The sequence below is a fragment of the Impatiens glandulifera genome, chromosome 9, assembly GCF_907164915.1.
Source record: "Impatiens glandulifera chromosome 9, dImpGla2.1, whole genome shotgun sequence".
NCBI lineage: Eukaryota > Viridiplantae > Streptophyta > Magnoliopsida > Ericales > Balsaminaceae > Impatiens > Impatiens glandulifera.
Genome location: NC_061870.1, coordinates 21,845,392 through 21,858,717, shown reverse-complemented (window position 1 = coordinate 21,858,717; position 13,326 = coordinate 21,845,392). Strand labels below are relative to the sequence as shown.

Below are 13,326 nucleotides of genomic sequence, written 5' to 3'. Positions count from 1 at the left end.
AATACAACATTTTTCATGCACATATCATCCGTAAGAATTCCACCGCGAATAACGCTCCATCCAAAAAACAAGATCTTGGATGAAATTTTTGACTCCCAAATTTTTTCTCAAAAATTATGTGAACTAATCTTAGAAAACAACTTGTAACAATGCCCCACATAAAACTATCCATACATTGCCAACGCATAACATCTTGTTCAGACGGGGACACTTATTTGCGTGTTACCAAAAGTAAAATTCTATTATGAGACAAACTCTCCATAATATTTAATCTTCTTCTATATCTAATTCGGCTAGTGAAACTACTAAATCTAGGATCCAACATGTCCTTAACTATGACACTTCTACATATAGTAATGTAAGCAAGTTTATGATACGTCGTAGCTAAACTTTTGACATCACACCAACCGTTGTCCCAAAAATTGATCGAAGAATCATCCTCCACAATCAATCTAGATTGCTCACGTAAAATTTTCCACATAGAATAAATTCCCTTCTAAATGTTACACCCCGCTAGATAATTAGACATTTTGTGAATCAACCAAACCAATCGTAACCATACTTACATTTAATCATCGATACCCAAAGACTATTTCAGTTCCGTTGCAAATCTATACACCATTTTGATAGAAAAACCTTATTAAAAGAAATAAGATCTCTAATATCCAAACCTCATTTATCTTTCAAACATGTAACCATTAGTAAAAAAAGGACAATCTGTAACGAATATTAGTAGCGATCTTATAGGACCGTTACAGACAATGGATATCAGTAACGGTCCTTTAGCGCAGTTACTAATATCTAGTATCTGTAACGACTTTATAAAGTTGTTACTGATAATATATCAGTAACGGCTCTGTAAAAAGCGTGATACCGGATATTAGTGCGGCGGGAAAGAAACCTGTAACCTAGTTTTGATCTTCGTCTTCCGTTATATGAGAATTTGTAACGACTTTGACCTAGAGACGTTACTGATACTCATTAAATGAGCATCACGATAGAGTCGTTACTAATACTCCTATAATTAGCCTTTCTTCTTTCTTTTTTTTTTCTTCATTCTTTCTTTTTCGCTGCCACCGACACTCTTGCGCTCCGTTGCCGTCTTGCGTTGCTGTTGCCGTCCTTCACTTCGTTCGACGTCTATCGTTGCTCGGGTTAGTCTTTCTTCCTCGATCTCACAAGTTTTAGATTATTAGATTCTATATTAGATTATTGAATTCTATTTATGTTAAATTATTTGAAAAGAAAAATTGATGATCCCATTTGCTGCTATATGCTGAATAAGAAAATAGTGGGTTGTGATTGGGATATCCGTGGCATTATTCATTTTAATAATACTTTTTGATGCTTTTTATCATTCTTATATGGCAAAAGAATTCGAAAAGAACATGAGACTCGATACCCTTACTCAGATTCCATCTGTAACAAAGGAAATTGAGAAATAAGAGTTGATTAGAATTCTGCCAACAAGTATTTCCCTTATAATGATAAGGACTCAGATAAACAACTCAATTCTTTGAACAATTTAGGCAAAGATAGCGATAAATCTCACTCGAGTGAGAATCAAAACAATATAACAGCTCCTTGCCCTTTAATAGGGTTGCTTGAGGTCTCTCACCTAGTTGGGGTAACTGGTTTACGCTTATAGATCTGGAAACCGCTACCAAGAGATTTTCAAAGGAAAATGTCATAAATGAAGGTGGATATATATGGTGATGTTTATAGTAGCCATCTGATTAATGGTACTCCTGTTGTAGTCAAAAGACTTCTTAATAATTTGTAAGTTCAAAATTTAACTATTTTCTAGTATATTTCTTAGAAATATGACTTTTACTCGAAAATCATTTGTAAAATATATAGAGATCATGCTGAGAAAGAATTCAGAGTTGAGGCCATGTTGTAATGTTTGACACAAAAACTTGGTTCGACTTCTCGTCTATTGCGACTCATATGTACTTTATTTGAATAGTGCCTTATTGGATTCTTTGGATTAAGAATCATTCTCAATCTTTGTTTTTTTTTAAAAGGTTGTTGGTGTATGAGTATGTGAGCAACGGTAACTTAGAGCAATGGCTTCACGGTGCAATGTCGAATCACGAATATCTTACTTGGGAGGCACGAATAAAGGCTTTACTTGGAACTGCTAAGGCATAAGAACACGTTTCAAGTTCGATTTCTACTAAAAGCACCTTGATATTGTTTTGTTTGTTTGTTTCTTACCCATTTTGATGAATATATTATGTGTTGCAGTTTGTCCTACTTGCATGAAACAATTGAGCCTAAAGTGGTTCATCCAGACATCAAGTCAAGCAATACACTAATAGATGACGATTTCAATGTTAAGATCTCCGATTTTGGCCTTGCCAAATTGCTTTTTACCGGAAAGAGCCATGTCTCTACTAGAGTAATGGGTACTCTCGGGTATGCAACTAGCATTGTTTTTTAAAAAGTGTTCATGTTTCTTGCAAGTGTTGATGGACATACTTTCATATTGGTTTGTTTAGGTATGTTGCTCCTGAATATGCTAATAGTGGTCCCCTAAACTAGAAAAGTGATGTTTATAGCTTTGAGGTTGTTCTCTTGGAAACAATCACTGGACGAGATCCTGTGGATTATAGCCGTCCAACACAAGACGTATTGGTATAAAAAGGGAGAATATGCGGTTTTCCTTTTGTGAAAATAATGAAAAAATTTATAAATTTTTTTTTGGAGAATTCAGATACAAATAAGAGTGACAATGCAATATTGAGGTTGGATGGAAGAAGCCACCTCCTATAAATATATATTGTGTGTGTGGGGTTGTTTAATTTATTTAAATTATTGTGGGGAAGATGCTTTTGATTGATTGTAGAGATATTATAAATATTATTTATGAATATTGTTTAGATCAGTATTTTTATTTATATAAATGTTTGTGAAAAATAACTATTTAATATTATTTATAGGGTCAAATATTAATAATACGAAATAAAAGCCGTTACTAGTATTAACTTTCAGTAACGACATTGCCTTTAAGAGAGTCGTTACTAATATTCATTTCGTAACAACATTGCATTTGTAGAGCACTTATTCATACGCATATTAGTAAGGACTCTATAGTCCTTGCTAATATGCGTATTAGTAACGACTCTCTAATGCCGTTACATATATTTTTTTATATCGATAACGAACATTTCAGTACGAATATTAACAACACTATAAACCGTTATAGGAAGTCATCAGTAACGATTTTTCCATTTTTTTTATTTATTCCAACTAACTAAATGACAAAAACATCTTAAATATAAACAAAAAATTATATATAAAAAGTAGCTTGTGCATATCATTTAATAATAACTTTAAAATTTAATAATAATAAAATATATTATTATATTATTCTTTGAATAACAATTAAACTTTAATAATAACCTCTTGAGCATTCAAATTAGGTGAAATAGACAAGCTTTTTATTTATTTTTTTGGTAATATAATTTTTTTTATATAATATAAGATGATAAAATAAATTTAAATAAAATATAAGTATAAAAAAGCATTGTTTATATATATTTTTTAAAATAACCTTTATAAACACTAAAAATCAACACTCTAATTTATAATATTAAAATAACTATTTTAAATTATTTTAAAATAAATAAGATAAAATTAATTAATTCTATGACAAAAACTAATTTAAAATAATTAATTAAGATTAATTAATGTATTAATCAATCAAATTAATTAAGAATTAAGACCAAAATAAAAAATAAAATTGTTTAGGATAAATGTTATACCCATATTATCTCAAAATAATTTTAAAAAAATTAAAAGACAAAAATAAATCATTTAGAGTGAATTTTGTATCCAATTCACCTAAAAGAATTATTTATTTAAATCCTAAAAATATAAATAAAATAAATTGATAAAATATTTGTTATATTTATTTTAATATTTTGTATATTTAAAAAGATCAAAACTAAAGTTAATAGGGGGAAAGAAAAATCAAATTCAAACAAATCCTTGAGGTTTTAATAAAATAATAAATTAAATCGGGTGTAGCCAAAACCGGGAGAAGAAGCTACAACCTCAACTACGCGCATTGGAGCAGCGCTGGATTTTCATTCAACGCTCTAGGTGCTTCCACACAACCGGTTGTAGCTGAGCAGAAGCGCGCCTGGGCCGCAACGGATCAAGAAACGGATCATTAACTAGAACTCTAACAGAATGCCAACGGTTGAAGGAACGCTGACAGATCGCCTACGGAACGCCAAAAATAGACGAAACGATACCGTTTTTTGCTCTAATCACCCTTTTCATCTCGACGCCGTGAAGATAAGCATGAAGAAGGCGTGATGATTTTGGCCTTTTAGAACTCAACCATTTGTTAAAGATTTGACTAATTCAAAAGCCATAATGATCATCCTACGATGGTGATTATTCTCCCTACAACCGTAGGCCTCGTCACGGCCTACTCCGGCAAGTTGACTGAAGAACAACCAAAATACCATTAATGAATTTTGGCTAATTCAAACCATTAGGCTTCCTCAACCAACTTAGAAATAGTATAAATACATTCCCTAAGCAATTCCGAAGCCAACCTACCAACACAGAAGCCTTAAATAAAAAAATCAAAATCTGCCATTAAAGCTTCAAAGCTTCAGATTTTTAAAATTTTTTGTTTAAGGCCCTCAAGCTTGGATCTGTGCATCTAGAAAGCTTTTATAAGAATCAAATAGTGTTCTTCAATCCTTGGTAAGGTTCCAATCATCCTTAAATTCATATTTACAATTTAAATTTGAAATTTTTATAATTCAAATTATAAAAGCTTGTATGCTTGCTGTTTATATGATTTTATGATTGAATATTGATCCTAGGATTATTTAGATACTATATGTGGATAAGATAAAATCGATCAATCAAACTAACAAATAAAAACTCCAAATCATTTTCTAAAAATCCCAAAAAATTAGAAAATACATTTTAAATATTTTTGGGATGTTTCCGCAAAAATATTTCGACAAGGGCTCGTTTGGTGATTATTTCTAAACACTAATGCATTTAAAAATGACTAATATTCATCAGGTATTTCCACACTAGTTATCATCTGCAACAAGTACCAACATTTAAATATTGTTGTTTCAATATTTTAAATAATGCTAAAACCTAGAAGCATGACTAGGACTAGAAAAATAATTTGTTAAAACTCAAAACGTTATACAACCGATTTTCAAAAGTCAAAATTATAAATAGAGACCATTTTTGAATGGGTACGGAGGATGAAGCGCGAAAGTTCTTTCCCGAGTATCACCAAACTTCGAACCAAACAAAACTCTAGTGTAAAATACGTTTATACATGTACATCTTTTTATTAATTTTTTTAAAATCAATTGACGACTCTATCTTTAAATAAATAATATTTTCTTAAATTAATTATGTTTAATTAATTTAAATCGGATTTAGTAAAAGATCAAATCGTCATTTGATTATAAATAAATCCACGGATTATTAAAATTTGAATAAAATTAACTAGTTTTACATCATTAAGTTTAAAAGATACCTGACACACAAATCAATGTTGAAACCATCGAACCTCGAGCCACCCCGGGCTCCCCATATTGCCACGTGTCACCATGATTCGTGATAAGCTACTGGGAGGATCTACTCGAAGGTTACAACTTTTCTGGCGACTCCAATAGGGATTAAAATGTTTAACTCAAAAACATAAACTTAGTTTTTGAAATGTTTGTATTATATTTTCAAACACTTAATATGTTTGTCTTGCAAGGTACAACACCTTAAAAGACGTATAGGTTTTGCCCTATTTAAAAGCCTTTATCCTTTATGTGTAAAGAGTACATCACCCTCTTCTTGTAAAGAAATACTCGACCAGGATCGGTAGTTCTACACCTATGTGCAAAGATTGTCGATGTGGAATGACAACTTGTTACAAACCGAGTGATGTTGTGAGGGAAAAAACTAGGTAACCGGGATTGACCCACCCTTTGGCGATGAGTCATCCGATAGGGCGTAGGCATTATGGAGGTTGGGGTAAATTCCCATTTGATTTAATGTTCCCTGGTTTATGGCGGGGGTTTACCCCTTCCTCTATTGATGAATGAAACTCTCTTACCTATTCTACATTTAGAACAAAAAACCTAGTTACTATCACCAAGTCGGTTGTTTGTCGTGCACAAACAACCAAAATACCTCGTCACTACAACCCTTATGTGACTACTATATATGTACTATGTTTATGCATGTATAGTCTAAGTGAGCATTTTGAGCATGTTCATTCCTTTCAAAACAAACACATGTTTGTAAATGTTTTGAATTTCCAGTCACAGACGATATCCATGCTGACGGATGTTGAGCTAATCCCATGGGTTGAAAATTTCCATGAAAACGAGTGAAATCATGGGATTTACGGACTAACCCCCATCATGAAGTTTACAAACTTCAAAATAAGCCTCACCTTCATGATGTAAATGCAAAGAAGGTGGGTCCATACAAATGGGTTAATTATATGGGAGAAAGGGCCATGTGCCCAACCATAAAAGAATTATGAGCTATCTTGATGATAGACAACACAAATATTCAGTACCTCAAACCAAGTGTAGAATCAAAGTCCATTGAACCATGGAATCCTCCCTAATAATAGTGAAAGTTCTATTGGCCCATTTCTTTATGGCCCTAGATGATGATAAGCCATCTTCCAAAATCCTAAAAGCAGCATACCACATGCGTATGGAAACAAAGACCCCTCGGGTATAATCTTGGTTGAAACTTTGATGGGTTTGAACGACTCGTTCTTAACCTCTTTTGTGAGTAAAAGAGGCTCACCTCTGGTCCTCTACATCTGGTTGCTTGACAAACTTGGACGTCTGCCACCAGTATGTCCGAGAGACGTATTATCTCACTCTCTTCAATATCAAAGAATGAGGAAAGCTTCACCCGGATAAGTGACGATGAAGGTCATGGATTTGCTCACATGGAACCCCATTAAAAGAATGGCATACATGATGAACGATATATCCATGATCATGCTTATGGGCTTGGAATGGATCACGTTCTACTACAGTCACGACTCACGACCTCTACAAACAGTTCGATCGTGATTTTGATTTTATGCCCCCTTACATGGGAAACGTCATTGTTATAGACATATCGATCGATCACAAGGCCTATATGAGGTACCTCGAGAAATGACATAATGTCTCTCAAATGGGTATTCCGAAAGAGCGAAAGAACTACCTAACTGTCATTCTTGAAGAATACAAAAGGTCTAAGAAATGCAAAGAGGAAGAGGTTTTTAGAGTAGGAACAGGCTATAATAGAACTACTAGTCTATAATCTCCCACTTTTTCCCTTTTAGACTCTCTCTGTAAAGTATCAACAAGAGAGTCATGTCTATAATAAACTTTGCGAATATGTTTATATACAACTCTATGTTTGTTTAATCGAATCACAAAAATAAATGCTTATTCTCTAGGATTCATTTTATGTGCATATGCATATGCATATGCATTGCATTTGTATTTTGTTACAACTGGAAACCCTCACCTCTTTCTTTTTGAAACAGTCCACGACTGCGACAAGCCGACACAGCCCTAAGAAAGAGATATCCAAAATCCGGACGTTTTATACGTCACTAGATAGCCGAAGAACACTCCGCACCTGAATCGGTCTCAACAACCGAATTCAAAGAAATGAAGAAAACTCTACAACATGTAATAGAGCAACTCGTGTTGATCACAACTTCTTTAGCTAATCAAAAAAATTCGTCTACATCCTTGAACATCCCTCCTCCTCGTTTTCCCAACAAGGCAATCCCAATTATGTTCACTCCCATTAACCCCTCGTCCTACTAGTCAAAAAGCTCAAGAAGAAGTCTCTCTCTACGAAGACTCCGAAGAGGATATCGACCTAACTACACAGGTACAACATGAGGAAGTAATCAACCCCCTAGGTATACAGGAAAAACAAATTCGAGCGGCTGACCAACCACGTACCGCTAATAGAATATATGAACGTCAAATGGATCAAGTTCAAGCTATGCAGGCAAAAATGCAAACCCAACTAAACAAGTTAGCCAATGGCAAAATCACTAAATAACACAATGACTGGAAAGGTGCTATGAAAGCTTCCGAACGAGCAGTCATTTCAATAAGTGCCAAACTTCTAGCTCTCTCTAAGTACATAGGAAAAAACGATCCGTTTGTATTTTTCAAAATGTACGCTTCCGTAATGACCCTATTGCGACTTGGAGAACCAACCGTTCTCCACATATTCCCCTAGTATCTCGATGATGCTGCTCTACGCTGATATCACCAACAAAAGATAGTTTATCTGTAGAGCACAGAAGAATTGACTGTAACGTTCATAGAACGCTTCTCAACCTCGAATGACCAAAAAAGAGGTGGAAGAAAATCAAACAGGGGAAAATGAGAAATTCTCCGTGTTTATCGAATGATGGAAAACTGTTGCCGAGGAAATCGATTCCCTCCTGAGCGAACAACATCAAATTGACATGATCTTGGAAAACATTAACGGACGATATTATGTTGGACTCGTCGTCAAAACTTTCCAAACAATGAAGAAATTGCTACAAATTGGCATTAACCTCGATGACGCTATCGATAAGGAAGGTAAAGAGGGAAAAGCGGTAAAGTTACCCTACCTTCAAGTCGTTTCCCGAGAAAGGAAAAGACACAAGTACACTAGGTCACCGCTGCCTAGAAGGAGTAATCACTTCAAAAGGTGATCCCAAGTAAGCCCCCACAACTCAAAGTAGATACAACTACTCCTACTAAGGGCACACCTCCAAAGAGACTTAAACCCCTATAGTTTTGACGACCTAGGAATGCCTTTAAGTCAAGTAATGAAGATTCTCTAGGAAAAGAATCTTATCAAACCACTTTCTCTAAGAATAGACAGACATTTCTTGGGAAAGTATGAGAACGCTTGGTGTGACTATCACCAAGAAAAGAGCCACACTACCGACAGTTGTAGTGCCCTCAAACACCTATTTCAGGACTTGATCGATCAAAACGTGATCACCAAGTTGTAAATAGTAGAGAATCCACTACTAGATCATAAAGTCAATATGCTCACCATTGACAAAACATCTCTTAACTACAATGTGTTACTGGACCTGATCCATAACATTGAACTAGAGATCAACATGATCGATCCATGACCTAAAGAGAAGTTCAAAGCCTGCTCCGGTGAGACTTCTAAATGGAGGAAGTCAAACATGATTGCCCACATATATGCCTTGATTGACATCGTGACAACTAGGGATGACAATGGGGCAGTTCGGGGCGGGGAATGCATTTACTGTCCCTACACCGTTTTAATTTCGGGGATTTTTTTAATACCATCCTTGCCCCATTCGTTTTTTTTCGGTTTCGGGGAATCCCGCGGGGCACCGTTAATAATTATTTTTATTTAATAAAAATAAAAATTATACAATAAAATTATAAAAACGAGTTTTTTAATATAATATATATTGTAATATATTAAAATTTTATATTATTATAAAGAAATAACCTTAATACTCTTATAAAATATAGTGAATAAATAAATATATTGATAATTTAATATATTTGATTATGTTTATGGTGTTCGGTGCAGAATCGGGGTGAAATCGGGGTGGGTCGGGGCGGGGGACACAAATACCATCCCCGCCCCATCCCCATTCAGTTTCGGGGAAAAACTGTCTCAAACCGGGCAATTCGGTTCGGTTTTCGCGGGGCGGTTTTAAATTGTCATCCTTAGCGACAACGCGTGGTGGAACGGATTTTCAACCCAGTTTCATGAAAACCACAATGTCCAATGTTCCATCTACCTCCTAGCTTCCTGTGGGAACTAGAAGGGAGGATGCCCATACCTCTTAACCTAAGATATAGTCTCCTCAATCAACTGAAAAGGAGAAATGCTAACATTTTCACCTAGGTCATGAATGATATATGGAAACAGTGTTTTTGTTACCTTGGTCGGTTGTGGTATGAGGCAAAAGAATCCCATTTTTGTTTCCTGAACAATGAAATAGGTCATGAATTATGGCAAAAGATAATAAAAGAGGATTGGAGATGACAATCGATATATAATACCAACACAAAGACGTCCAACAATCCTCGTGCCATCAATGGATGTCTTAACAACAGGGATGACATATGCCAATTCAGACTCAAACATACTTCATTCAGAAACAAGAGGTAAAAATCTTAGGTTTATCCTCATACTAATGTCAATCCAATCCAAGGAAACTTTGAATGATCATACAAACATGTAGAAGTTTTCTGAACCGCCTATAGCAACTAGGCAGTATGCACTTGTCAACTTTGAGAATACACCAATTTCACATGAGTTCTCAAATTGAAGTCCTGCACCAAAATCACCCATAAGTTGAATCTCTATAATCCATACAATAACTTATTCATACATGGCTATGAACAAAAAGTAACAACTTCCTAGTTGCCATTACGGAAAGACAAGCACAAATCTGGTAAAAAACAGGGCTTGATAGTCGACGAACAAGCGAGCAAACCTAGGTTAAGTGGGACGATGAAATTCACATGCTCATAAACAAGACCTTCAAAGAAATTTACAAAGCTTCCAGTTGAGTTATAAAGAAAATTGTTATTTACATATTGCACTTTCATTTTTTACCAGTCCTTGTCATAAATGAAAATCTAATAATCTAAAAGATGTTGTAAGCTTGTAACCAATGAGAAAGTAAGATAAATCCATAGATCATACCTGGGATTTTATATTAGAGTCTATAAAATGATTCATTGTACAAAAAACTACAGACAAACTCAAACCTAAAAGATGAACAACTAAAGATGATGATTCATAAACTCTACATCTTTCTCTCCCATCATCCACTCATATCTGAATCATTTCCCAAACGCGACTGTTGAATTGGCCACTGATTCACTTTCAAATTCACAATCTTCGGCACTTTCTAAATAAACCTCGGTGCCACAGCTGTAGATCTCGCCTTCCTCAGATTCTTCAACGCTACCATTGAAGATCTACAAAGTATCAAGGGCTTATTAAAAGAAACAAAGAATATCTAACCGATTAGAAACCTACCTAGACCTAAAAGAAGAAGTTTAAACTGATTAGAAACTTACCTTGACGAACGGAGATGATCGGCATGGCGAATCGGGCATGCGACAATCGGCAAGGCAAAACATCGGAATGAGAGGGAGACTGAATCGGGAGCAGAGAAACTCTTAGTTTTTTTTTACATTTTTATAGGAAATACTGATTGGTATATAGACCAATCGGTAATATAACTAATAGAATCACCGATTGGTAGGCCTACCAATCGACATTAAGGGGTACTACTTCCAGAACGCGGCAAAATTTGACACCTTTTTTTCGCGGTTTTTTAGTGGGGGTATACCGATTGTTTTGTAACCCATCAATGTTATATATGGTATAATAGAGATTAGTTTGAAGACCAATCGGTATTAGAAAAGTAATAACGATTAATTTTCAAACCAATCGTTATTATCTTGATAATACCGATTTGTCTTTAAATTAATCGATAATAATGTTCGATATTACCCCTTTGTTTTATTAGTGAAGGTCACGTTTCTTTCGTTAAATTATCACTGCCCCAATAGTTCCCTCTATCATTTCTCAAAGAAAATATGGGATTCTGTTACGCTTGAAACAATAATCGAGCCTTTCGAGTTTTTTAATTCAAGAAACGGGTTTTTGATAGTTGGGACCGATGGTGAAATTCAATACTCAAGCGTAGCGGACATAGAATGAGAAGAGAATTCAAGGTTAAGGAGAGAAGAGCCAAATGTGAGAAGAGAAATACTACTAGAATACACATAGTAGTTCAAGATAGGGGTCCAAGACCGAGAGAATAACTTAGAGTAACAAGTTTCACAAACTTCAATTCATAGCCCAAAAAAGTGGGGTGGGCATCAGCATTTAAAGAGGCTGAATTACCCAAGAGTATTCGGTTACAACAACTTCCAAAATAAAAGAATTCGGTTTAAGAGAAATAAGAAAGAAATGAAACAAAACTGAATTATTCAACAAAAACATAAACCGGACCATATGCACACTAGGGCCGAGAAACGGGTGCTACAAATATGTTAGGACCGATGTCTTAGTGTGCAGACCATAACAGATTCCCATCTTCATGCTTAAATAATTTGATGGCGTTCCTTGAATGCTTGATCTGATTCGGAAGTATAACTAATGGTACAATATATTATATGATTATTTTATTTTTGTACAAAAATTGCTAAGATTAATATCAATATAATAATAAGATTATAGGCAAGTCACATGGGGTCTTCCAACATTTATTTTCATACTTGCATTGAACATTCTTCTTTATAATTTAAAATCACATGGCCACACTCTTAAAACACTTTATTTATGGTGATTTTGAATTTGTAGCAGCTACTGCTGTTACTTTTGATGGGTCGAGATCCTTCTTTTTTTTAAGATTATTTTTTCTTCTCCTTTTTGGATTCAATATTTTTCTAGTTTCAGCAAGCTTTAGAGATAGTCTCTAAGCGTCCAATTTTTTATAGAGAGAAAAAGTTAGGACAAAAATAGGAAACGCATTATTATACTAATTTTTTTATTCACATGGCATGCCACATAGGGCATGCCACATAGAGGTAGTCTTGCCCGCCAGTCACTCCCTTAAAAAAAAATGAGATTCCCTATCTTCATGTTTCAATGATTTGAAGGCAGCATGGCGCAACTAATTAGTTCCTTAAATGCTTTATCTAATTTGGAAGAATATGATTATTTTATTTTATAAAAAAAGATTACTAAGATTAGTATCAATATAATAATAGAATTACAATAATGCAATGGATTGCTACTTTAGATGGTTTATTGTTCCCTTTCACATGGGCAAAACAGTAATTTTATTTTTTATTTTATTTTAGAAAATGACTCTTTTTCTCCCTCCTCAGGATTCTATCCCATTATCTTTCAACATTTATTTTCATACTCGCATGAACATTCTTTTTATAATCTTTACATCACATGACCATATTCTTGAACACTTTTTTTTATCTTGAATTTGAAATTGTAGCGGTTAGCAAGTCACATGAGTTCAATAATGGGTTTTTCAATATTTATTTTTCATACTCGTATGAACATTCTTCTTTAGAATTCTTACATCACATTGTCACACTCTTAAACATTTTTTTTGTGGTGAAATTATCTTTCAACATTTATTTTCATACTCGCATCAACATTCTTTTTATAATCTTTACATCACATGGCCATATTCTTGAACACTTTTTTTTTATCTTGAATTTGAAATTGTAGCTGTTAGCAAGTCACATGAGTTCA

The 13,326-nt window shown here is 34.3% G+C and overlaps 1 pseudogene; it reads left to right on the top strand.

Annotated features, from left to right (window-relative positions):
• The first annotated feature begins 1,364 nt into the window (after window positions 1-1,364).
• On the top strand, window positions 1,365-6,386 carry LOC124916013 (annotated as a pseudogene).
• The last annotated feature ends 6,940 nt before the right edge of the window (window positions 6,387-13,326 follow it).